Here is a 25,623-nt window from a genome sequence, read left to right on the forward strand (position 1 = left end):
TCTCTGCCTTCCGCTCAGGTCATGATCTCAGGGTCCTGGGATCGAGTCCCGCTTCAGGCTCTCTGCTCAGCAGGGAGCCTGCCTACCTCTCTGTCTACTTGTGATCTCTCTCTCTCTGTCAAATAAATAAATAAAATCTTAAAAAAAAAAAAAAAGAAGATAAAGAAAGTAGTAGAATATCACCCAAGAGAGGAAGGTGCAGTTGACAGAAAAGGAAATGAATGGCTCTTAAACAAATCAAAAGATGCTTATATCCTCAGGGCTAGTAAGAGAAATATAAACTAAAACTTTTAAAGATCATTTTTAACTGTTGGATTGGTGATGTTCAAAATATAGTTGTCCCTTGACAAACATGGGTTTAAACAGTGTGGGTCGATGTACATGTGGGTTTTTCTCGATGAATATAGTACTGAAAATATTTTCTCTTCCTTATGATTTGGTTCATACAATTTTCTTCTCTCTAGCTTCCTTTGTTGTAAGAGTATAGTCTAACGTAGGTAGAACGTACAAAGTTTGTGTTACTGACTTACCGCTAAGGCTTCTGGTCAACTGTAGGCGAGTGGTAGGTAAGGTTTAGGGAGTCCGAAGTTTTGTGTGGATTTTCAGTAGTGTGGGGTGAGGCGTGTCATGTCTGCACCCCTAGCCCCCTCCTTGTTCAAGTGCCAGCTGTGGTCGATGGTCCTCTGTTAGCCGGGGTGAGGAGAAGCAGAGCTACATTGCCAGTAGGAGTATAAATTGATACAGCCTCTAGGAAAAGCACCCTGGTCATATTAATTGAAGCAGAAAATGCATATATCAGCGGACAAGCAAATCCATTTCTTGAAATTTATCCTACAGATGTACTTACACTTGTACAGATTAAGGCAGCTCTGAATGTACCACCAATAGGGAATGTCAATAGGGAAAGGAAGTAGGTTGAGTGAAAAACGCCAAGTGGGGAGTTTACAAAAAACATTTGATTACCTCCCCCCTCCCTGCCTTGGTAGTATTTGCTGTTTTTCATTTGTTCTGTTTTTGTTTTCATTTTGCTGCTGAGGGGTGGAGTTGGGTGGCTGGTGACAGGGGTGATAAGATTAAGTTTTGATGTTTTTTGAACATTTTGAATTTTACACTGTATGCAGAAATAACCCAATTTTTTTTTTAAGGATTTAAAAAAAAAATCCTTAAAAAACAAAAAGATTTTATTTATTTATTTGACAGAGAGAGAGAGAGAGAGATCACAAGTAGGCAGAGAGGCAGGCAGAGAGAGAGGGGGAACCAGGCTCCCTACTGAGCAGAGAGCCCAATGCAGGGCTCCATCTCAGGACCCTGAGATCATGACCTGAGCCAAAGGCAGAGGCCCAACCCACTGAGCCACCCAGGTGCCCCTGACCCCAGTTTTTTTTTTTTTTTTTAAGTCAAAATAAGATAAATGTAAACAAAGAAAATGAACAACAACAACAAAAATATGGACAAAGCCCTAACTTTTTTTTTTTTTTTTTTTTACTTTCCTCTTGCTACATTAAAATTTTAAATTAAAGGAAAGGAAGAAAGTCACTTAAGGGGAATTACTGGGATTTTTTTTTGGTTTGTATTTTGTTTATCTTTATTATGCTTGACTTTCATATGCCTTTTTGTTAGTTAAAGTGAAGAGTATTTTCCTTTTACTTTTTGGGCGCTGGAGAACTGACTTGAGTTGATTCCTTAGAACTGCAAAAAGTGACTTTATTTGCATGATTCTGATGAACCAAACCATTATGTCTGTGCTTTTCCCTTGATCTGCCAATCTTTATTTCTGAGATTTGAGTCACCCTTGAAAAGTTGTGAGCAGCAAACCTAACCTAGACGGTCATTTTCCTTGACTTCCTGGTGAGTGGTAGAGCTTGCTAGAAAGGAGCCTTGGGGCCTGCTGCCCAGAGAATTAATCCCCTGGGCAATCAGAGAGAGCTGTTCAGGGCCGTGGATCCTAATTGGGTATTGAACATTTGGTTAAATGACTCAAGTTCGGTCTTCCTGCTTTATTAGAAATTACAAGTTGTGTATTTGGGGATTACACTTCCAGAGTTTTGATTTCTTTCTTTATTCTTTCTCACTTGCAAATTGTTTAGGCAAAGGGCTCCTTTCATTGGGCTGGTCTTTTAACTCGATTAACCCACAAGGACTCCTTTACAGTTCTTCCTTAACAAATTGTCCCTTCTGTGTAAAATGGGAACTGTGTGGCCTCTTTGCTGTGAGGGCCACATGGAACCCCCCCCCCCCCCCCCCGGACCAGGCGTGGTCATCTTTTGGAAGTTTTCAGATGAAGAGGCCGTCTGTGAATGTGTGCCAAGTGGGGTGTTTGAGAGAGCCCCTGCATGTTGACTTATTGTCTGTCGCCTTCAGTTAGGAGAATTCACCACAGCCCACGTCGAGACGCCCTCCAGGCTCCCGTAAAGAGCTTGTTTTATTGTGTACATAGACAACTTGGCATTAAAGGCTAACTTCCACTGAGGGCTGTGTTTACTTTCCTATTGTGAACTAAAGTCACTTGTTTGTGTGAATGGGGTTCAGCTTGTCTATCCGTTATACATACCTGTGAGTCAGACACGAACTGCGTGGTTGTGACATATGTATGAACTGTGTGCCTGTATTTGGTTGTAGGGACTGGAGTTCGGCTAATATTTTTCCAGAACGTTTCCAGTAGTCCTTACAGCCTACTTAAGCAAACAAATAGTGATATCCGTCACGGAACAACTAGACACACAGTTCTGAGTGCTTTTTCAGATGCTCTTTACAATGATTGGCCCAAGGCCTATCCTAACATCGTGTTCTATAGAAGCAACTCTCAGTTCTTTGAAGAAGAAAGATAAATCTCAGGGCAACAGATTTCCTTCTGTTTTCCTTCAAGTGCTTGGCTCTAATTCAGTAATTAGTTATACAGAGATCATCAAATCATGAAAATGATGGCATTTAGGAGTATTACCTTTTTTTAAGTGGGGATTACAAGACTCTCAGAATCTCTAGGCTCCCGGCTTTTTGGGGTCTTGTGTAAGAACTTTTGCCATAGTATGAGATTAAAACAAAAACAAATAAACCAAACAGCTCCAGCAAGAGAAGGTTTTGATGTCTGAGACTGAGTCATATAGGTGAGGCCCTAAAAATAGCGTATACCTCAAGACAGGCAGCTGTCTTGCAGAAAGGAAAGAAAGAATGCTGGGGGTGGCAGTAGGCAGATTCTTGTTCTGTGAGCACGTCCAAGAGTTTACTATATGCTCAGTGCCATGCTGGCTGGGAACACAGTCTGTAGGGATAAAGTGGTTGACCAGATAGACGTGACCCACCATGAGGAATAAACTTGAGTCTAGGTGCACTGGAGAGCTGTGTGGGGGAAGCAGTGGATACAAGGGTCCCCCTCATGCCTCTGTGGAAGCTGATAGTACACTTTGGATTCCCACTTGAATGGGACATTGGTGACATTGGAGAGAGCTGGGGGCACCCATTTTTGTCAGGGATGAGAAGGGTTGCAGAGACACAGTGGTGTCGGTAGGAAGGGCAGGTCGGACCTGGGACGGGTTTGAGGGAGGGAAGAAGCATCAGATCCTATTTCTGCTTCTGTGACTTTAACTGGAATCCCACAAAACTGATCTGAGTAGCACAGAAAACTAAAAATAGAGGAGGTGAACCCCTGAAAGTTAGACTTACAGCCCTTGGAGCCCTTAGCACAGCGGGGTGCCTCATGGAAAGGATGTTTTCCCCTACCTCACCATCCTGTCATTTGCTGTTTTTAAAAAAAACGGGCTGTTTTGCCTTGTGCTGTGGTAAAAATACTGCTTTAATTCTTGGTAAGTAAATGGAGTCTTAAAGCTTAAACCTCTGCCCTGGGCAAGGAACCAGAGGATGTCATTGTGCATAACTTCAAAGGCTGATAAGATGTTTAAGGTCGCCACTCTCTGAAAGAGTTCCTTTCTTTTAAGGCCAGCCAGAAACATCCGTGTGCTCCAGGTCCCACCGTGATTCTGACAAGAAGTAGAAGACCGTTTTCTTCACTGCGTGTCTGTTGAGATTCTTGCTTGCATTCCTCTACCCCACAGAATATATTTTCTTTCTCTGTGCCCTACAACGGTCGCACTGTGCTTGGGATGAAGGATGTCCAGTAAGCATGATATTAAAAGCAGCACCTTTTCCATCTGGAGGAGTCAAAGGAACAGTGTGGTCTGCGTTGTACCATTTCCATGTTTCCGTGTTGGTATGAAGCAGACCCAAGGACTTGGGGGCTCTCGATGTCTGGGGGATTAGGACCGGTGTGATATATAAGCTGGTGAAGAATTAAGCAAGCCACTTTCTCATTGACTCTAGTCATCCGCCATTTAAAGCCAGTTGCTGACAGGTTAGATGGGTTTAGCTCAGTGTCTACCGTTTGTCAAGGACATTTCCCTCTCTTTTTTCTCATATTATCCCTGGGCCAGGCAGAATATGCTGATTTCTCTCTCTCAGCAGCAGACAGTTTGGCACAGCAGATGCCCACAACCTGTGAAAGCAGGGGTGGAAGATTTTCAGTAAATTGTCCAGGAAATAAGGAAATACTGGCTCTGCTGCTGGAAACGTTTGCCGTTCACTGTGCATTCTCTCGCGCAGAATATCTTGCAGCCATAATACGTTTTTTCCCCCTACAGTTTGACTTTGCAAACGGAGGCCTGCCTGCACAGTCAAGTTTAGGAGGATAAGGCCTCAGAATAGAAGGGATGGAGTCCTGGAAATGATTCCTTCATTTCATTTCATCATTCATTTCATCCACCCCCCGGGGGCTGGATGGCGGAACACGGATGCCTTGATGGCCAAAGGTGGTGGCCATTCTTCTGCGTCCCTGTAGCACAGCGCTTGGAGCTCCTCCGTGCTTCTCAGTGCCTGTGGGTTGCTTCATGCAGCTGTGATTTAGGTTTCTGGTGGCTGCGTGTAGTTCCCCAACTTCTTGGCCCTGAGGGTAGAGACAGAATTCTCTAGTCCTGCCTGATGTAGCCCTTGTGCGTTACTTGGTCGAGGGGCATCACGCTGTTGTCGCCTTCCATAGAAGGAGCTTCAGCCAGCCTGCCAGAAAAAAATGTGACGTAAACGAGGACTTGGGAACCTCACAGTTTGAAGCTCCCATTTTCGCATTCCAGACTGATGCCCTCAGGCAGACTGGAGATAGCTTAATACAAGCATATTTGTAACACTCCCGTTCCAACCAGATCAAAGGGCAGAGAGCCCGCCTGGCTTGCAGCCTCCAAGATGAAAACTGGACTCTGGAACGGAGTGTGTGTGACTTGGCCATGCCTTGAATCCGGGAAGAAATACCAATTCTGTTATGGATATTTGAGCCATCAGATGGAGACTTTGAAGTCTCTTTGCCTATAATAAATTGGACTCGATGTCTTCCTCGCCCTGCCCCCGCCTTGGACTCGTTGAAGATTGGGGGTTTCTTCTAAAGTGGTGCTTCTAGTTGGGGCTGTTGGGGAAAAGGATGAGGTGAGTGCACATGAGCCTGGGTAGGTGCTGGAGTGCCGGTAGCCGGTAGCCGGGGCGGGCTCCGCTCGGAGGCCAGATCTCCAGGATGTTCCAGATGCTGCGGTGACTGGGGGGATGCGAGGAACTGAAGGTAGCGTTCACTCCTCACACAGAATATGGAAATGTCGTCAGCTTTTTTTAAAGATTTATTTAATTTATTTGACAGAGATCACAAGTAGGCAGAGAGGCAGGCAGAGAGAGAGAGGGAGGAAGCGGGCTTCCCGCTGAGCAGAGAGCCTGACTTAGGGCTCGATCCTAGGACCCTGAGATCATGACCTGAGCCGAAGGCAGAGGCTTAACCCACTGAGCCACCCAGGCGCCCCAATGTCGTCAGCTTTTTTCAGACTCTTAGATTCCATGAACTAGTAACATTTCAAAAGAAAATTTCTATATTTTTTTTTTTTTTGGTAAAGAAAAACTTTAAAATATACCATTCTTTATCACTATAATTTCATCAAACAACCGACCTTTAAACCAACCAAACAAAAAAGAATCAGAATTTGATTTGGGGACAAAATCTTTCTTTAAATATTATGTATTTAGCATGATTTAAAAAAAAAATCCTAATACATTGTTACAATTTTCTTCATTTTGCCTCTGGCCAGTGCAAACTTTCTCACTAACCACTACTGGTCTGTGAACAGATATTTGGAAACTGAGTTAGGTATTTGAAAACTGTGTCAGATTACGTAGATTACTTAATATATAGATATATATACATACGTACTTATGTAGATACAACCTAAAAGAAAAATCACAATTATTATGGTAATAACATGTTTACATTATTGGGCTTTTAATTATAGAGTATTTTTACATATATTATCCCATATGATCAGTTAGTGTATGCCCTTAAAACATAAATTAGTCTTAATAGCTTGAGCTAAATAGAATTAATACTAGAAGGGAAATCTAGTGTTTAAATTGTTAGTGTCCTAGAGTCAAATATGAATAATTTAAAAAATTATCTACTGCTTTGATTTTTCTGTATCTCTTTTAGCCTGCTGTATTAGCAAGAGTAAATAAGCAGCTAATACTATGATGGTGTGAACACATCTTTATAACCGTATGTTTAGCCTACCTGATACAGGCATGTATTTATGATATTTGTTTATTTGTTTTAAAGACTTTATTTATTTGTTAGAGAGAGAGTGAGAGAGCACAAGCAGGGCAGAGAGGCAGAAGGAAAAGGGAGAAGCAGGCTCCCTACTGAGAGGGAGCCCAACATGGGGCTCAACCCCAGGACCCTGGGATCACAACCTGAGCCAAATGCAGATGCTTAGCTCACTGAGCCACCTTTATGATTTTTTTTTTTAAAAAAGATTCTCTTATTTATTTACTTCACAGAGAGAGACACAGCGAGAGAGGGAACACAAGCAGGGGGGTGGGAGAGGGAGAAGCAGGCTCCCTGCCTAGCAGGGACCCCTATGTAGGGCTCTATCCCAGGACCCTGGGATCATAACCCCAGCTGAAGGCAGAGACACTTAACCACTGAGCAGCCCAGTGCCCCTATGATGTTTTCTTCTAATAAAAAATCAGAACATATATTCTGGGAAACAGAAATATACATGTGGGGAATAATAAAATGGTCTAAAATACAGTCTGAGAAAATCTGAGGGGTGCATGGGGGAGGCATTAAGGGGAAGTGAGCGGAGGAGGAGGGAGGAAGAGAAGGCAGGCGAGTGAAAGAGAATTTTTATTCAGAGTAGGGGTGTTTCTAGTCTCAAATGTGTGTTTATTTTTTATTTTTTAAAAAGATTTTAAGAGACCGTGTGTGCACATGGGGGTGGGGTGACGCGCCCAAATAGGACTCGATCGCAGGACTCTGAGATCATGACCTGAGCTGAAACCAAGAGTCAGATGCTTAGACTGAGCCCCCCAGGTGCCCCTCAAACTTGTATTTAATAACAAATATGTATTTTGACTTCTACTCAGGTGTCTCTGTCTGAGAACATCTGAATCTAGGTGTTTCTGATTTTGAATGTTCTCTTTGAACAAGATAATACAGCATTTTCCCTTTGCCAGCTTGTCCTTCTTGCTCTCCTAGGATTACAGGCTCCCTCGGGTTCCCTAAAGGAGGATGCTAGCTTTAGCGTTCTGCTTTGCAGGTGTTTCTCTGAAGCAAAACCTAGTGCAAGTCCTGGAGCCTAGTTGTTAAGCCGGCAGTCTTTCTTTTGAAGACCCTCTACCGAGCTAGCACTTCAATTAGGCATTAATTAGTCAGCCAAAGGCTTCAGACAACAGATCCTTCCACAAACATCTATTGGGCGCTTTCTCCATGACGGCCTTGGTGTCAGGCAGGGGAGACACTAACAGAGCTCAGGATAAAATAGCATCTGCCTTTGGAGAGCTCATAGTCTACTGGGGAGAAAGACTAGGATACAACAAATAATTAGTTACAAATAGTGATTAATTCTGAATAGGAAACAAATGGGATGCTATTATTGATAAACTTGAAAGAAGCGATGTTGCAAACTAATCAGATCAAGAGAAAATTCAGCAACAACTGACAGTATTGTTTGTGTGTATATATGAAAAAGATTTTGTGGTATATGGATATGATGTATTTATAACACAAAACATTATTTTAAGAAAGGAAACCATTAGGGGAAAACATCGTTAACTCTTAATTTTCTCATGGCGTCTATTTATTAATTCCTATGCAAAGCTGCAATTTGCTAGATGACTTATAGGGAGCAAAAGGCGCTCCAGTTGGAAGGGTAGATCCAGCTGGTCAACTTAACCAATCCAGTGGATGCAGCATGACCTAGCACTAGTGCTTTGACCAGATATTCCAGCGTATCCATAAACTAAAAAAAAATTTTTTTTAAATCTTTTGGGGTTATAGTTACATGTCATTTTGCTCTCTCAGTAAAAAACAAAGTGGGTTAAAGCTTCAGCCTTTGAAGCTCAGGTCATGATCCCAGGATGCTGGGATCGAGCCCTCAATCGGGCTCTCTGCTTAGCGGTGGGGACTGCTTCCCCCGGCACTCTGCCTGCCTCTCTGCCTACTGGTGATCTCTGTCTGTCGTATAAATAAAAATCTTAAAAACAAAACAAACAAACAAACAAACAAAAAAGAAACCCCAAATTATCTAACATTTCATGAACATCTATTCTGAATCAGTCCCTGAGCTTGCACTCAGAGAACATACACCCAATGGGAGAGCGGGTAATTATACTCGAAGGTTGAATATAAAGTAGGAAGGGTTTCGTACAGGGGCAAAGCTGCAGGCAACAGAGGGAGAGCTTGGTTGGGGAGGGGGAGCCTGGCAAAAGATTTCTGGGATGGCATTTTCCACCACACCTTCGAGAGTGGGCAAACATCAGACTTGTAGAGAGTGGCCGTGCCATGCACCTGTTCAGCCACCTTTATAAGCTCTTGGGAATACCCATTAAGCCTCCTTTTCATATTAAAACTAGCAACTCTTTGTTTCCTGAGGGCATATGTCTTGTTAGGGAGCAATAATAATATATCAGTTTCCATCAAGTTGCGTTTTATCATCATAATGGTTATGGAGGAGGCTGCTTTTAGCTCCTGCAGTGCATTTTAATGTGTTGCAAGAAACATGGAAACTGACTAAAGGCGTAATGGATCCATAATGGATGGGGAGCTGACGAGGCCACAAATGGGACACGCCATGGCTGGAGCACGAAAGTGCTTCACTTGAAGTCAGAGGCAGCTTCTGCATTAGAAGGAGCTGATGAGCACCGTCTGGTTTCACCCAACACTCCTAGGTGACGTGTGGGCAGACTCGCTGGTCTGCATCTTCTGGTTGCTTTTGCCCTCAGAGTCTGTGATGACGGCCCTGGCCCCTCGAACCACCAGAGGCTGGGAATGTGGGAGAAGAGGAAGCCCTGGGTCAGTGCGCGTGCGTGCAGCTTTCTGAAGCGCCTGTTAGCAGTGGAGGTGATCTGTTATGAGTACTGTAAAGGGTACTTTTCTAAGAGAGAAAGAAAAGTTTGGGATTAAGGGTGAGCGTATTTTGGGGGCTAGGCAGGAAGGCCTGCTTTGCACCTGACCCTGGGAAGGGACAGGCATGGCCTTTGAGCTGTCAGTCCTGACCGTTTTTGGAGCCAGGTCAGCTAAGTTGGTGTATCTTGGAGGTGGTTTTCATAACTGAACACAATAAATGCCAAACTAACCTTTTGCAGAACTTCTTTGGTGAGAAGAACCCATTTTTACGTTATGTCCTTACAGTGAACGTGTTCTAAATAAGGCCTGGCCCAATGTCTTACATTTTTTGGTCACCCTTGCAGCCCTGGGGGATGGGGGGCCCTCAGAGCCCTTAGTGAGTAGTCCTTGTTGATCATGGACTAATGTGCTCATGTATTTGCCAGAGAAAGTATTGCTAGAGAACTGTAGGCAGAAAGAGCCACCTGAATCTTTGAATCCAGAACTCCTCATTATATCAAGGCTCTGTGTTTAGAACACTAGTATTTCCCCCAAATACTGTTCGGTGCTATTTTTTTTCCCATTGCAGTTGGAAATGGTTGCCTTAAAACAAAATCATCTGTCTACTAGAACTGATCACCCAGTATAATGAACTTTAGCCAATCCTGGTGTTTCTGATAAATTAGTCTTTCATTGGGTGTTGGGATTTTTTTTTTTTTTCGGTCTTTCCCCAATTCTTGAGCTTGGGAGCGAGTGAGTTACAGTACATTTTGATTCGGTTTTAATCCATCAAAATCAAGTTAGTTATAAGTGATGGAAGAGCTCACTTTGTGGAGTCCAGGCTGCCTGGAGACGTCAGCCACATGCCAAAAGCTTGCTTGTTGCCCGGCAACCTTGCCGGAGGAATAGATTTTCTGCCACCGGCTCCCTTTTTAGTCGAGGTGCAATCTATTAGCATTACTGTTCAAGTCCAGAGAACCGGAGCTGGAGTTTAACCGGAAAGAATGGTCAGAGTTTTTGTTTTTGTTTTCGAATAACCAGACATCATGTTTCTGGCTTCTAAGCCCCACTGCTAATTTCACTGACTTCTAAATAAAGACAGAGTTTATTAATATCACTGAATGTGGCTGAAACTGAAGAGGTCAGCCTGTTTGGCCCAGGAGGAAGCTCAGTGCTTCATTTCGGTAGAAACTATCACGCAAGGAAGTTTCGGTAGAAACTATGCACCCTGGGCACCCAAGTGGAATGTGGACCGGATAAGACGACTGCGTTGGCCCCCAAACTTTTTTCTCACGAGGTGGTCTGGCGGCTCCCGCTTTCTGAAACTTACTGTCCGCCTGCGGAAGCTGTATTTTCTTCAGGTATTTGCCGTCTTGCTCTGATTGAAAAGTGGCTGTGTATTCCTTCCTTTTATCCTTCAATCAAAGAGTGTCTTTTCTCCTTTTGTAGCTAAATACTTCACCCGCAGGATTGACGGTTTCCATCTACCAGGGGAGTGTGCCTTACTGTCAGCCCTATTGTTTTGCTTACCCTCTTAATGTAATAGCTTTGGGTTGTAGCAAGGGAAGATGATGGCTGAGCCCAGCGTCTGGTGGCTGGAGTTATTTGCCTCTGCTGAAATGCAATTTTAATAATGGACTGTATCAGCTCAATGTGTTTCCTTGCCCCTTTGTAAAAGAAAGGACACTCTCAGAGCATTAACCCATTGGAGGCTGGAAAAATCAAAGTCGCCAGGAACCACTTAATTAAATGACACTTGCATCTCAAATGAGAAAGCTTGCAAACAGGCTGTAGAAATTCTCCGGACAGGAGTGGAGGGGGTTGTTTCTTTTTCAGGGAGTGGGCATTCACTACCTCATCCATCCCACTCTTTTTAAGAGCCAAATGTAGGAAAGTACAGTTCGTGATTTGCCAGAGAAATGAGTGAACCTGATAAAACCATGACTAACTCAATAAAACAGTCTCGGAATGCATTGCATTATTTGTTCCAGTCATTCTAAACTTTATTCATTATGATAACTCAGGTATTTGGATTTATATTTTCCAAATAATCTTAGAATATACCTGACATAAGGGACCTTCGAACCTTCAGAAGCATAAACTGAATGCCCAGTTTTACAAAGGGAACCAGGAAGTCTCTTTCCCGGAACTGCCTGTGGAGGTGGCAGCCGTTTCTTACTGGGCATCACGACTGTCTTCAGACCTCTAGTGAAATCCAAGATCAGTAAAAAGAGGACCAAGAAGTTCATCCGGGACCAGTCAGAGTGATATGTCAAAAGGAAGCACAATTGGGGGAAACCCAGAGGCACTGACAATAGGGTACGCAGAAGATTCAAGGACCAGATCTTGACACCCAGTGTTAGTTTCGGGAGCAACAAGGAAACAAAGCACCTGCTTCCCAGTGGCTTCTGGAAGTTCCTTGTCTACAACGTCAAGGAGCTTGAGGTGTGGCCGATGTGCAACAAATCTCACCATGGAGAGATTGGCTCACGGCGTCTCCTCCAAGAACCCCTTAGCCATTGTGGAGAGAGCAGCTCAGCTGGCCATCAGAGTCACCAATCCCAATGCTGGTTTGCACGGTGAGGAAGATGAATAGACAGCTTATGTGCAGGTTGTATGTGTTAATAAAACCTTAAAACTACAAGAAGAAAAAACCCACCCAGAACAAAACAAAGGAAACCAGCGAGGTATAGAAGTTTGCTCTGGGTTGTATAGCTTTGTTGAGAATGAAGAACAGGGACCAAAACCCTGACCAGTGGACTCTTAACAGTTAACTCTTAACACCCAAACAATGTCTTTGTAATCATATGAAGAAGGAAAAGCACCTACTTCTCTAGTTCGCATTTCATTACTATATCCAACAAATATCAAGGCACACTGACTGTGTATATGCATGCATTAGGCTAGGTGCTGGGGAAAGACAAGATCTTTACTTTCTCGCAATTACACATAGAGGTGGGGGAACCCCCTCATTGACACTGAAATAGGTAAGGAAAGTACAGGTTGAGAAAAGTACCTCGCTGAGACCCAAGGGGAACACAGGAATGCTGGTGACAGTTAGATAACAAAGTCTCAAGTACTTGACTTTTCACTGTATCAGTTACAGTACTTAACTCTTTGGGAACCCCTGTATTCTTACCACTAACTAGGTTAGATAAAACTTGAAACCTCTAGAAGTGTTCATTGTCATCATTAACATTGTATCGTAGTGGAGAGATCTGTCTGGCTTAGGTGCTGAGCTTCCCACGACACAGTGGGTGTACAAAATCTACACTGAGGGGCGCCTGGGTGGCTCAGTGGGTTAAAGCCTCTGCCTTTGGCTTATCATGATTCCAGGGTCCTGGGATCGAGCCCCGAGTTGGGCTCTCTGCTCAGCGGGAAGCTTGCTTCTTCTCTCTCTGCCTGCCTCTCTGCCTACTTGTGATCTCTGTCTGTCAAGTAAATAAATAAAATCTTAAAAACAAACAAACAAACAAAAAGAAACAAAAAAAACAACTACACTGATAGCCATCTTAGAGCTCTTCCAGTCATAGATACTGTGACTCTACAAGGTCATCCATCCATCCATCCAGTTCCTTCATGTTGCAAATGCTTGTTAGACATTTCCAAACTAACTGTTGAAAATTTATGCCCAGCAAAAATATTTTCAAGACCCAGGTGGACATACTTCTCCAGAGAACTATGCCATATGAACTTCTGTTAGCAGCTGTCTTGGGATATTTTATCCTAACAAATTTGATTTTTAAAGTCCTAAAGCTCATTCTTTTTCTTTCTAACTGGTTGCATTAGTGTCCCAGGCAACTTTATGTGCAAGATTTTTGTTTGTCTGTTTTTGCATGCAGTACTATGAAAGTCCAGTGTGAGGCTTTGCCTTGGGTTTGCGTCTGTATTAAGTGGGTCTCTTAGAGGGCAGTGGTAAAAACTAATTGACTTGGCCAAGGGCGGCATCTGTTTTTAGAGTCTTGATCTTACCACATACCACACGGTTATTTGTTGCTGGCTTTGCCACTCTCTGTTTCCTTAGAAACATCCCAGATCCTGAAATCTGCTATAAATTTACTGTGGATGGATTTTGCATTTCCCTCCACTCCCATGCTGCACACACCACTTGGAAGAAATGAAGTGAGAACACAACTAAAAGTGTTTATCCTGCTGTTCTTTGCATTTTCTTTGTTCTCCAGATACATTGTGATATCTGGAGATCAGATTTCATAGACAAGTAGAAACAGCTGGGGGCACTTGTTTTTGTAATTTCATGTTAAATTCATTTCCTTAAAAATCTGTCTTGAGAGGAGTTTTCTTCAGACTGTTCTCCCATTTTGGTGTGTTTTTCCTTTTTTTTTTTTTTCCCCCATAGGGTTTATTTTGTTTTTAGCCTAAGAAGACACAGCCATGGTGGACTGTCCCTAATGTGCCTCTCTCTGTCACCCCTTGAGTGTCCCCTGGGATGCTTTCTGAACATGGAAGATTTGCTCTGTGCTAAGCACTCTGGGGATGATTTAACTCAGTAAATACCTCCACTCACTCCCAGGGGCAAGTAATGCCATTATTCCCATTTGGCTGGAAACAGGCTCAGAAAGTTTAATCCATTTTAAAAAAAGATTTTATTTATTCATTTGAGGGAGAGAGAGAGAGAGAGAGAGAGAGAGAGAGAACTTGTGAGTAGAGGGAGGGGCCGAGGGGGAGGGAGAGGGAGAGAATCTTAAGTAGACACCTGCCCACTATGGAGCCCAACACAGGGCTTGGGCTCATGACCCTGAGATCATGACCTGAGCTGAAACCAAGAGTTGGATGCTTAACTGACTGAGCCACCTAGGCACCTCAAAAGTTTAATCAGTGTTTAAGCCAAAGTCCCACAATGTAGATGGAGAGCAAGACTGAAGTTGTATTTATAGAATTTAAAAATCTTTCTCTTGCTGTTGGTCCGAGCTGTAATTCCCTCCTTTATTTCTCCATTCTAGGCACCCGCCCCTTTTTCTTTTAACCTGTGACAGAATTCTTTTTTTTTTTTTAAAGATTATTTATTTATTTATTTATTTATTTATTTGACAGAGAGAGAGAGATCACAAGTAGGCAGAGGCAAGCAGAGAGAGGAGGAGAATCAGGCTCCCCTCTGAGCAGGGAGCCAGATAAGGGGCTCAATCCCAGGACCCTGGGACCATGACCCGAGCCAAAGGCAGAGGCTTAACCCTCTGAGCCACCCAGGTGCCCTCTGTGACAGAATTCTTAAAATAAAAAGGGGGAAGTGATTTGCGTATTATTTTCATTAGACCAAGTATTTTCTATGTTCCTTTTGCAGAATACTAGCCTGCAAGATGTTTAAGAAGAGTCTTGCATCAAATTAATTTGGTCAAAACTGCACATTACATCCCCTTCTGGGAAATTCTGAATTCAGCTTTGCATATTAAGAAGTCTGAGATGTACTTCAGCAAAAAAGTATTTTTATTTTAAAAATTTTAAAATTTTATTGTTATTTAATTTTCCTAAATTTCCATTTGCACCCTCTTCTTTTTTATTTTTCTCCTAATGCCTTTAAAAGCACAATTTGGGAAAGTCTTCAGCAAAAAGACAAATAATGAACTTGGTGCATTCCACTATGCAACTGAAGTTTTTGAAAAAGAAGTGGAAGAAAACAGAATGCTCTCAGGCCCCATAAAGATCACAACCTTGTGCTTCACCCTGTTCCACTTTAAAACTTATTTTTATGCAGATTCTTCCAAGGCAAGGAATGTGAATTTCCTGCTCTTTATCTCCTACCCTGAGACTTGTTTTTTTTTTTTTTTTTTTTTTGCCCAAGACATGACTAGGGGTTTTTTTGCCATCTCCCCCCCTCTGCACCCACCAATGTGTGGTAAGCTCTTTGAGGAGGGGAGCTGGGCTGTGGCATCTCTATGGTCTGACAGTGGCTTAGTAACTACATAGAAAGTAGAGAAATGACCTGCATTTGGAATAAAGGAACAAATGCAGTCTGTAGATCTGTTTTTCTGAGTTGACTCTAACGAAGTGAATAACCCCCCTCTTTGAGTGACAGAGAGAAATTTGAGAAGCTGCAGTAACTCATTTATATCACTAGGGTTCCATTTGGAAAATGATACCTCCTGTTGTCTAATTTAATTAGTAATTGTATTTTCAGTTCCAATTGAAAGCCTCAGAAGAAAGGATGGTAATAAACTGTTTTTGGTATTATTATTATTATCTAATTATATTTACTATTGTGACGGTTTTAGTTTAAGACACTTTTCAAGAAGGTGCTTGTCAGTGTTATCTAATTGGTTTTTCTCTTGTTTTTTCCCCACCTCCTGGGTGTTCTGATGTCTGGTATTAAGAATGAGCCCTCTTTCACAGATCTGTAAATTGATGCACAGTTTTGTTGTTACTGATTGTTCGTTTTTGAACACATGGCCTGAGGTTTTCTGGCAAGTCCATTCTTGAATACAGAGTTTGAGCCTCAGATCTTCTCTGAGATGTCACCTGTGCATTGACAAAGGCAATGTGGACCCAAGGATGATGGCCCAACAGAAAGTTGGAAGATGGGGCGATCTGCTTTGGCTCTGCCATTACTGGTTGGATGGCTTTGGACAGTTCACTCATTTATTCATCAAGCATTTTATGGACCACCTATTAGGGGGTTGGTGCTCGGCTAAGTGCTAGGACGACACAGATGAGTAGGACAGTGCCTTGTTCTTAACGAACTTCCTGTTTGGCCTGCAGACTCAGACCTAGAAAGCGACGAGCTCAGGAAAATGCTGTGGTGCTTTGTGGGAAGTCTGTGCGGGGGAAGCGGGAGCCCAGAGCAGGGAGGGACAACATGGTCTTTGATGCCACTGGAAGGCTTCATGGCAGGAGTGATTTGAGGTTGAGTTTTGGGGGAAAAAAAATATATTATTGAGGGATTATGGCATGATAAAGAGTTTGGACTTTATGCCCCTATTAATTTTCTGGTCATGGGAGCCAGTGAAGAGTTTTAAATAGGATACAACACAGTCATTTCTGCATTTTAGATAAGTGTGGAGGTTGAGTTGACTTATCTCTGGGAGCCTTACTCTTCTCATCTGTAAGATGGACCCACTTCTCTTGCCTTATAAGTTCGTTTGGGTCACGTTTCTGTCTTTGAAATACATTGAGAATAGGTGACATGCAGTCATGGCTTTCTGAGCCCTTACTCCTCAGAGCAGCCCTGAGATGGTCATATTGCTATTACGTGCATTTTAGAGGGGGGCTGACCCAGGGACACAGCTAGCGCTCATGGTGCAGTCAGGATCGGAACTCAAGTCTGCTAGATTCTGGAACCCCAATGCCCTGAGCTACCCCCCCAGTGCTGGCGAGTCTTTTGTCCTCATCTCCTGCCCGAAACATCTTATCTGGTGGCTGTATGTTGCCTCCAGTGACCTTAGCGAAGCATTGATGTAGTGGAAAGACTCAAGATCATCACCAAACAAATGTGCCATTATTTACAGCTCTTTAATCTTTGTCTCTGATAATGTGGTCTTTTATCATTAAATAGATCCAAATTTATGGAGTGGGATATGTGACTTTAATTCTTCTGTACTAACTGGATGTTATAAACAGTATATGTTTCTGTGGGCACAGACATAAATCTTCCTTCCAGTGGTAACAGAAAATCAATCATGACTCCGACCTCATCCTTTTGGGGAGTTCTTTAGAAGATCCATATTATGAATAGGTAAAAATAAAATTGAAGAGGATATAATGAGACAGTTTAGAGCAAGGGAAAGACCTTGGACAGGGTAGGCTTGTCAAGAGGAGTTGCCAAAGAACGGAAGAGACAAAGGTAAGGAAGTAGGCTTGGCGAAGTCAGCAAGCTCTGCTTCTTGAAAAGACAGCCTGGAAAATATCCTACAAGTTCACACACAGGCAGTCGCAATCCAAGGACACGAGAACAGCACCCATTAGGTAAAAAGTTGATTCACTATATTTGCTCTGTGTAGGTCACTGCAAGGTGGAAAAAGGCCACATTATCTGCTGACTGTGAATGAATGCCTTCAGCTGTTGCCACTTGAAGATTCAGGAGGTTCAAGAAGAATAATTAAAATAAAACGCCGTTCCATGTTTAACCTGTGTTCAGTGTGCCAAAAAATAGCCCTGAAAAATGCCAGGGTTACACATTTCGTGGTCTGGGAGGAATGTTGTGATCAGCCTTCAGCTGCTCATAAAAAATAAATACTTCTGTGTTCTTGTTTGAACCATTTCTTGAAGATCTCTTAGAATAGATTTGTAGCTGAAATTTCACCTCATCTTGAAGAACATGAAGAAGAAGAAGAAGAAAAGGAAGGAAGGAAGGAAAGGAAGAAAGAAAGAAAAGCCTGTGCCTTACTTAAAACATGAGGCATGTCATGCCAGAGTAAAATAATGGAATCAGAAGGAGAAAATGCTCCATTGAGATAAAACAGCTGTCTTTTATACTCACCACTTAAGTATAATTCACCTGCTGTTTGTAGGCTATGCTTTAATGGGAAGGAATATTAAGGGAATGAGAAAGAATTTCTTATTAAGTGAAAGCTCATTGCAAAAAATATATATACCCCCAGTCGAAGCAGCTGTTTGAGAAGAGCAGGTTCTGGAATGTGAGTGAAAGTATATCCCCCAAGATCCTGCCACCTGGCGTGTGGGAAGAAGGGAGTAAATACAAGATGTGCTGAGCCATCAACGGAACGGGCCTTCCGTGTGCGGTTTTGTGGGTGTCATCGCCCAGCTCACTGGTTCTCAAACGTGGATATGTCTTGGAATCACTTGGGGAGTTTGGTGGGGGGTGAGGGAGGGAAGAAAAGTGGGTTGCCAGGTTCCACACCCAAAGATTCTGATTTAATTGCTCTGGGCTGTGCCCTGGGCCTGGGGATTTTTAAAAGATCCCCCAATATCTCATGTGAGTAAAATTTGAGGACCGCTGGCCTAAGTGATGACTAATTTCTTTCTCCCCTTGTGTTCTTTGCTGCTAGGGCCATTTACTACGGGAACTTAAGTTTAGAAGCCTTGGTCCATCAAAGCCAGACTCATAGAGCATGTAACTAAGTCTTCAAGTTAATAAATTCCTCTCTTTAAGGGCTAAAGAGTAACATTCCAATGTTCTTTTGAAAAATGAGCCCTGAGATTTTTTTTTTTCCATCACAGAGAAAGTGTAAGTATCTTCTCTCTGAACTTCATAGTAGGAAAAAAGCAAAAAGAAAATAAGTATACCCAGATGCAGGCAGAGTTCCCAGTTCTTTAGGTGGGGAGATGGGTGAGCTTTTGTTGACCAAATTGTCTTGGGGGATTGAGTCTTGACCCTAATTTCATGCTGTTAAGAAAAGAAGAAAGGAAGGAAGAAAAAGAAAAGAAATAGAGCGACATTCTTGATTAGGTTAGGCAATCAGAACCACATATCCCAACTCACGTGGGAGCTTTTCTTTCCTTTTTGGGATTTCCAGGGAAAGCCAGACAGTATGGTACAACATAAATAAGAAATGTGGTTTTCAAAGTTAGTACTTTGCTGATGATAAGCTTGGACCTTCAATAATTCACTTAAATTTTATGAGATGGATTTTCTAAAGTATGAGTAATACTATCCCTCTATTTTCTACTCCAAAATAAGATACACTTCGGTGAAGGACGTTTAATTAACCCTAGAAGCGCTTGCCTCCCAAACCAGTACATTCTCATGGGAGAACGGGAGTCTTGACTTCGACACTAGCCAGAGAGGAAGTTGGCAAGCCACGTGAGTGGGGAGTGGGGTCCAGGTGGAACCAAGGCAAAAAGCAGGCTTGGTGCTTCTCAGATGGAATGTGTCCACAAAGCTAGAGATGCTGTGAAAATATAGATTCTGATTCAATAGGTCGAGGGAGGGGCCCGAGAGAGTCTGTGTTCCCCACAAATACCTTTCCAGGGGATGCTGACGACGCTGATCCCCGGGTCACGCTCTGAGAGGCATGGCGGTGCAGAACAGCTCTGTGCTCGGGAGAGTGCTTTTCTTTTTTTTTTTTTTTTTTTTAAAGATTTTATTTATTTATTTGACAGAGATCACAAGTAGGCAGAGAAGAAGGCAGAGAGAGAGAGAGAGGAGGAAGCAGGCTCCCTGCCAAGCAGAGAGCCTGATGCGGGACTCGATCCCAGGACCCTGAGATCATGACCCGAGCCGAAGGCAGCGGCTTAACCCACTGAGCCACCCAGGCGCCCAGGAGAGTGCTTTTCTTAGGGCAGCTGGAAGAAAGTCCACCATGGCCCATGAAGACGGTGTTGTATTGCTATTGTGTAAGCAGTAGATGAATGAAACACAGACATGAGGATCATCTTGTGTCTTTGAGTTCATGTGGCTCCCGGCCCCTTGCTGTGACCAATGCCTGTTTATGTTCTGGACTACCCTTTTTATAGATACTAATTTTTATATACTTTCCATTTTCTGTATGACCTTCAGGGGAGCCCGAGTATAAAAATTTAGTTTTTTTCCATTAATTTTTTCCCCCATTTTTATTGAGTTGGTGTGTCGGCCTCTTATCTTTCTCTGTGGTTCATCCTAACATATCTCTTGAATTTTTGTTACCGACATATATAACAAGGTCTCTTTTATCTGGTGCCTATGACTGATGTTTTTTAAAAATTCAGTAGATAAGTGCTAGAATTATTTAAAATAATCATCTAGTTGACCACATCCTCATTGGGTTATCAGTGGAAGTGGTGGGATAAAAATCAGCCAGCCAACATTGTTATAAATAAGATGCTCTAATTATATATATTTTTTCCCAACTGATAGACCTTTGTTTTGCTGCTATAAATCAGTGGCTGTGTTGTGTTTCCCTGATCACTTCATAATGTTCTTACACATTATTTAGGTTTGTAAAGTTTAAGAATAGATGTAATTTCATGTGTTCTAATTTGAACATGGAGTTTGGAAAGGGAAGAGGGTTTTAAAAAAATATGACTGTGACATGTTTATTATAAACATGTGACAATGGAACCAGTCATTATGCTGGTGGTGTGTATATATTGTACCTTGTCAACAGAGAGCTTTTATGTTTGGGTATTTCTGTGGTATTTTCTTTCTTTAAAAAAAAAATAGAACTGATGACGTCTCTGGGAAGACTTTAAACACATTCTGGTTTAAAATAGACCACTATAGGGGCACCTGCTTGGCTCAGTTGGTTAAGCATCTGGCTTCAGCTCAGGTCATGATCCCAGCGTCCTGGGATGGAGTCCTGCATTGGGCTTCCTGCTCAGTGGGGAGCCTGCTTCTCCCTCTGCCTCTCCCCCACCTCCTCCTGCCATGTGTGCCCTTTCTTGAATAAATAGATAACATCTTAAACAGGCATAAAATAAAATAGTCCTCTATAACTAGACTTCTTCTTGAAGTTTCTGCGGTTTTCTCTCAAAACTGCAGACCTTTTGAAGTATCAGCTGATTTTCACCTGCCACAGTCCGTTGCTTCTCATTCTCTGAGCCAGTGATTCCTGAACATCAGAGTCGCCTGAAAGTCGAATGACTACAGGACTGCTGGCTCCATTGCCAGGGTTTCTGATTGAGGAGGTGTGCGGTAACGCCCGAGATCCTGGATTTCTCCTAAATGGCCAGGTGATGCTCAAACTGCTGGTCCGCCCACCCCACTTGGAAAACCCTGCAGGTGAATTGCAAGTGTGGTCTGGAACCAGCAGTGTGCATCATTGTTCCTGGGGGCTTGTCAGAAATTCAGGAGCTTAGGCTCCAGCCCGGACTGACTGACTGAATCAGAGTCTGTGTTCTTACCAAGGTCCTATGTAATCTGCGCACACATTGGAGTTTGAGAAGCCCTGCACTGAGTTACTTGTAACGCCGTAAACACTCTGATGATAAAATTAAGATTTTACGGGCACAGAGGCAACAGGAAAGAGAAAGTCCTAAAGAAATCGGAACTCTTTGGTACTTAGTAAATCTCTCTCATAGTATCTTCTCTGGCAAGCTGAGGTCAACCCTACCATGGTTGAACTAACCGAGAGGAGTGCAATTCTATAGCATTCCGGAAAGTAATTTCTAATTATTCCTTTAATTCTAAAGAAAAATGACGCGTACCTGGGCTCCTGGGTGGCTCTGTTCGTTGAGTGTCTGCCTTTGGCTGGGGTCAGGATCCTTGAGTCCTGGGATCAGGTCCTGCATCAGGCACCGTGCTCAGCAGGGGCTCTGCTTCTCCCTCTGACCTTCCCCCTCTCATGCTTGCTCGCTCTCATTCTCTCTTGCTCTCAAATAAATAAATGGAATCTTTAAAAAAAAAAAAAAAACCACTTACCTAAAAAGCATCATAGTATTTACAAATTGCTTCTCATAACAAAGCTTGCACAAATAATCAGATTCATTCATTGTGTGTTCCGCCAACAAATTTTGGAAATACTCAAGAGAGCTTAGTGGGCAGATGGCCCTAGAGATCTGGGAGTTGTTAGGGGCCAGACCACTGCAAGTTCTTACCCATCTATCTCTCTCCTTTTTATTTTTTTTAATTTTTAAATTTTTGAGTAATTTCTACACCCAACATGGGACTCAAACTTACAACCCTGAGATCAAGGGTTGCATGTTGTACCAACGGAGCCAGCCAGCCGCTTCTCTTCTCCACCTTCCTCCACAGCCACCAGACTATCTAGTCAAACCTAAATGTTTGTACTTATAATCCAGAGACGTCTAATCTAGCAGAAAGTAAACAATAACAAGAAAAGATTTTCTGGAATAGTCTGTTACTCAGAACCAAAAGAGCTCCCTTCCTGAACAAATGAAGAGTCTAATATATTTTTTCTTTCAATTTGATTACATGACAAACCTTTGGAACTCTGAGGTGTTACTTCCTTAAAAGAGGAAAGTAGTATCTGACTTTGGCAAATATATATTTTTTTGCCCCAGGTTTCCAGGAGTTCTAAGTCGAAAAAAGAGGAGTAGAGGGAGAGAGAAGCAGTATGGAAAGACAATAAAAGGATAGAGATTTTGCAAAAATTTTTTGTATTTTTAGTTTTGTATCTTTAGTTGTAAACAATGCCCCAAAGAAAGCAGGCTACATCTTCCTGAGTTTATCTATTTAACATGAAGACTTGTGGCAGGAATTGTTATATAATCTAACTAGTAATTAATATTAAACATCGTATTTATATTAAACACACACATTTATGAACTAGGAAGTAACAGGAGTACAGATTTTTAAGATACAAAGAGGGGCGTCTGAGTGGCTTGGTCTTTTAAGGGTTGGACTCTTGGTTTTGGCTCAGGTCTTGATCTCCAGGTCATGAGATAGAGCCCCTTGTCAGGCTCTACGCTAGGCTTGGAGCCTGCTTAAGATTCTCTCTCTCCCTCTACCTTTGTGCATTCCTCCCTCCTTCTCAAAAAGGAAATTTGGTTTAGGTGACTGGCTGCTTTGGGAGTTGTATCCTTAGACCCCTGGAGTTTTATTCATTTTCTCCTATACGGATTCATGGGTGGGAAACTTGAAGAAGCATGTCTTAAGATACCAGGTAATCTTTTTAAAAAATACCTTTATTGAGCTATACTTGGTACATAATACACTACACATATTTACAGGGTGCATTGGTAAGTTTTGACGTACACCTGTGAATCCATCCTAACAATCAAGATAATGAGGATACCTGTCACCTGCAAAAGCAGCTTCCTTCTCCTTTGTGATCTCCCCTTTCATCCCTCCCCACCCTGCATCAAGTAGGCAAGCGACCTCTAATCTGCCATCTGTCACTACAGATTACTTTGCACTGTCTGGAATTTTTATATAAGTGCAATCATACAGTATGTACTTTTGAAGGGAGCGTGTCTGGCTTCTTTCATTCAGTAAAATGATTTTAAGATTCATCCATGTATGCAAGACGTAGACGTGCATAGAGTTGTATTAACCCTTCAGTCCCCTTTATTGCTGGGTGGCATTCTATTAAAGGGATATATTGCGCTTTGTTTTCCCATTCACCTTTTGATGGACATTTGGTTTTGTTTCTCTTTTTAAAGATTTATTTATTTGAGACAGAGAGTATACACAAGCAGGGGGAGGGGCAGAGGGAGAGGAAGAAGCAGATTCCCCGCTGAGCAAGGATCCCAATGTAGGGCTTGATCCCTGGACCCTGGGATCATCACCTGAGCTGAAGGTAGAGGCTTAACCTACTGAGCCACCCAGGTGCCCCTTGATGGACAATTGAGTTGTTTCCAGTCTATGGCTGTCAGAAACGAAGCTGCTTTGAACATTTGTGTACAAATGTACGTATGGTCCTATGCTTTCATTTCTCTTGGGTCAGTGCCTAAGTTTGGAATGTTTAATTTTTAAGAAGCTGCCAAAATGTTTCCCAAATTATTTGTACTGTTTTACATTCTCCCCAGCAACATGGGAACTCCAGGGGCTTCACCTCTTTGCTAAAACTTGGTATGATCTTCATAAATTTTAGCCACGCTACTAGGTGTGTACTGGCAGTATCTCTTCACAGATTTCATTTCCCTACTGACTCATGTAGTTGAGGGTCTTCTTGTGTTCTTCTTCGCCATTAACACATCTTTAGTGAAATGTCTGTTGAAGTCTTTGCCCATTTTATTGTTGGTTTGGTTATATACTCATTATTGAGTTTGGAGGGTTTCTAAAAAATATGTTTAAGATATAAGCTCCTTGTCAAGTATGTGATATGCAAATATTTTATCACAGTCTCTGACTTGTATTTTCCATTTTTTGACCAGGTCTTTGGAAGAACAGATATTTTTTCATTTTAGAATACGCTTTATCCATTATTCCTTTTATGGATTGCACTGTTGGTGTTATATCTAAGAAGTACTGGCCTGATAGGATTGTCTCATTGGTTTTTCTCAAAAAGCTGTAGTTTTACATTTAGAGCTGTGGTGGCTTTTGAATTAATTTTTGTATATGAGGCAAGGTATGTATAGGGGTTCATTTTTTAAATATATGGATTTCAATTTATTCCAGAACCATTTGTTGAAACAAACTTCTTTCTCTACCAAATTACTTTTATATCTTTATTTAAAATTAGTTGACCAAATATGTGTGAGTTTGTTTCTGGACTGTGTATTTTGTTGTATTGATCTGTCTTTTTAAAAAATATATTTATTTATTTAATTAATCTGTACACCCAACATGGGGCTTGACCTCATGACCCTGAGATCAAGAGTTGCATGCTCTTCTGACTGAGCCAGGCAGGCGTCCCTATTTGTTGGTCTTTATGCTAATACCCTCTGTATTGATTATTGTAGTTTTAGAAGAAGTCCTAGGATCGTGTAGTGAAATTCCTCTAGATTTGTTCTGCCTATTGTTTTGGGCATTCTGGGTCCTTTGTGCTTACACAGGAATTGGTAATAAGCTTGGCAACTGCTACAGAAAAGCCTGATGTTGAATCTAGATCAATTTAAAGAGAATTAACATCTTAATGGTACTGAGTCTTCAATCCATGAACATGGTCTATGTGTCCATTTATTTAGGTCTTTAATTTCTCTCAGCAATGTTTTGTAGTTCTTAGAATACAGGTTTTGCATACATTTTGTCAGATTTATCCCTCAGTATTTCAGTGTGTTTATGATATTGTAAATTCTGTCTTTTAAATTTTAATTTCTGATGGTTTGCCAAGATAAAGAAATGCAACTGATTTTTATTTATTCATGTTGTATCATGCTATCTTGCTGAATTCACTTATTCTAAAGTTGGTTTTTTTTTTTTTTTTTTGGTAGATGGGCATTTTCTATGAAGATAGTCATATTGTGCAAATATAGTTTTACTTCTTCCTTTCCAATCTGATTACATTTTACTACTTCTTGTCTTGCTTTCTGACTAGACCTCCAATACAATGTTAAATAGAAGTAGTGAGATGGGGCACCTGGGTGGCTTAGTTGGTTAAGTATCTGACTCTTGATTTCCGCTCAGGTCATGATCTCAGTGTTGAGATCGAGCCTCATGTTGGGCTCCGTGTTGGGTATAGAGCGTGCTTAAGATTCTCTCTTTCCCCCTCCCCACCCCGTTCTTTAAAGGAAAAAAAAAAAAAAAGTGGTAATAGAACAATCTTGCCTTGTTCCTGATCTTAGAAGAAAAGCATTCAGTCTTTTAGGTATGATAGTAACTATGGAGTTAGGGTTTATTTTTTCCTATTTTTTATAGATATTCTTTATTAAGCTGAGGCGGTTCCTTTCTGTTCATAGTTTGCTGATAGATTTTACCAAGAAGCAATACTAGATTTTGTCAAATGCTTTTCTGTGTTTACTGAGATGATCATATGACTTTTTTTAGTTGTAACAAC

At 42.0% G+C, this 25,623-nt stretch overlaps 1 protein-coding gene and 1 pseudogene across 1 annotated transcript in view; both read left to right on the forward strand.

The window, feature by feature from the left end:
• Positions 1-25,623, forward strand: part of FOXN3 (forkhead box N3) — a 397,011-nt gene that overhangs the window by 57,410 nt on the left and 313,978 nt on the right. The gene's annotated exons all lie outside the window — the stretch shown is intronic.
• LOC131999450 (large ribosomal subunit protein eL32-like) lies at positions 9,543-11,993 on the forward strand (annotated as a pseudogene).

Source organism: Mustela nigripes, chromosome 13 (genome assembly GCF_022355385.1).
Source record: "Mustela nigripes isolate SB6536 chromosome 13, MUSNIG.SB6536, whole genome shotgun sequence".
Taxonomy (NCBI): domain Eukaryota; kingdom Metazoa; phylum Chordata; class Mammalia; order Carnivora; family Mustelidae; genus Mustela; species Mustela nigripes.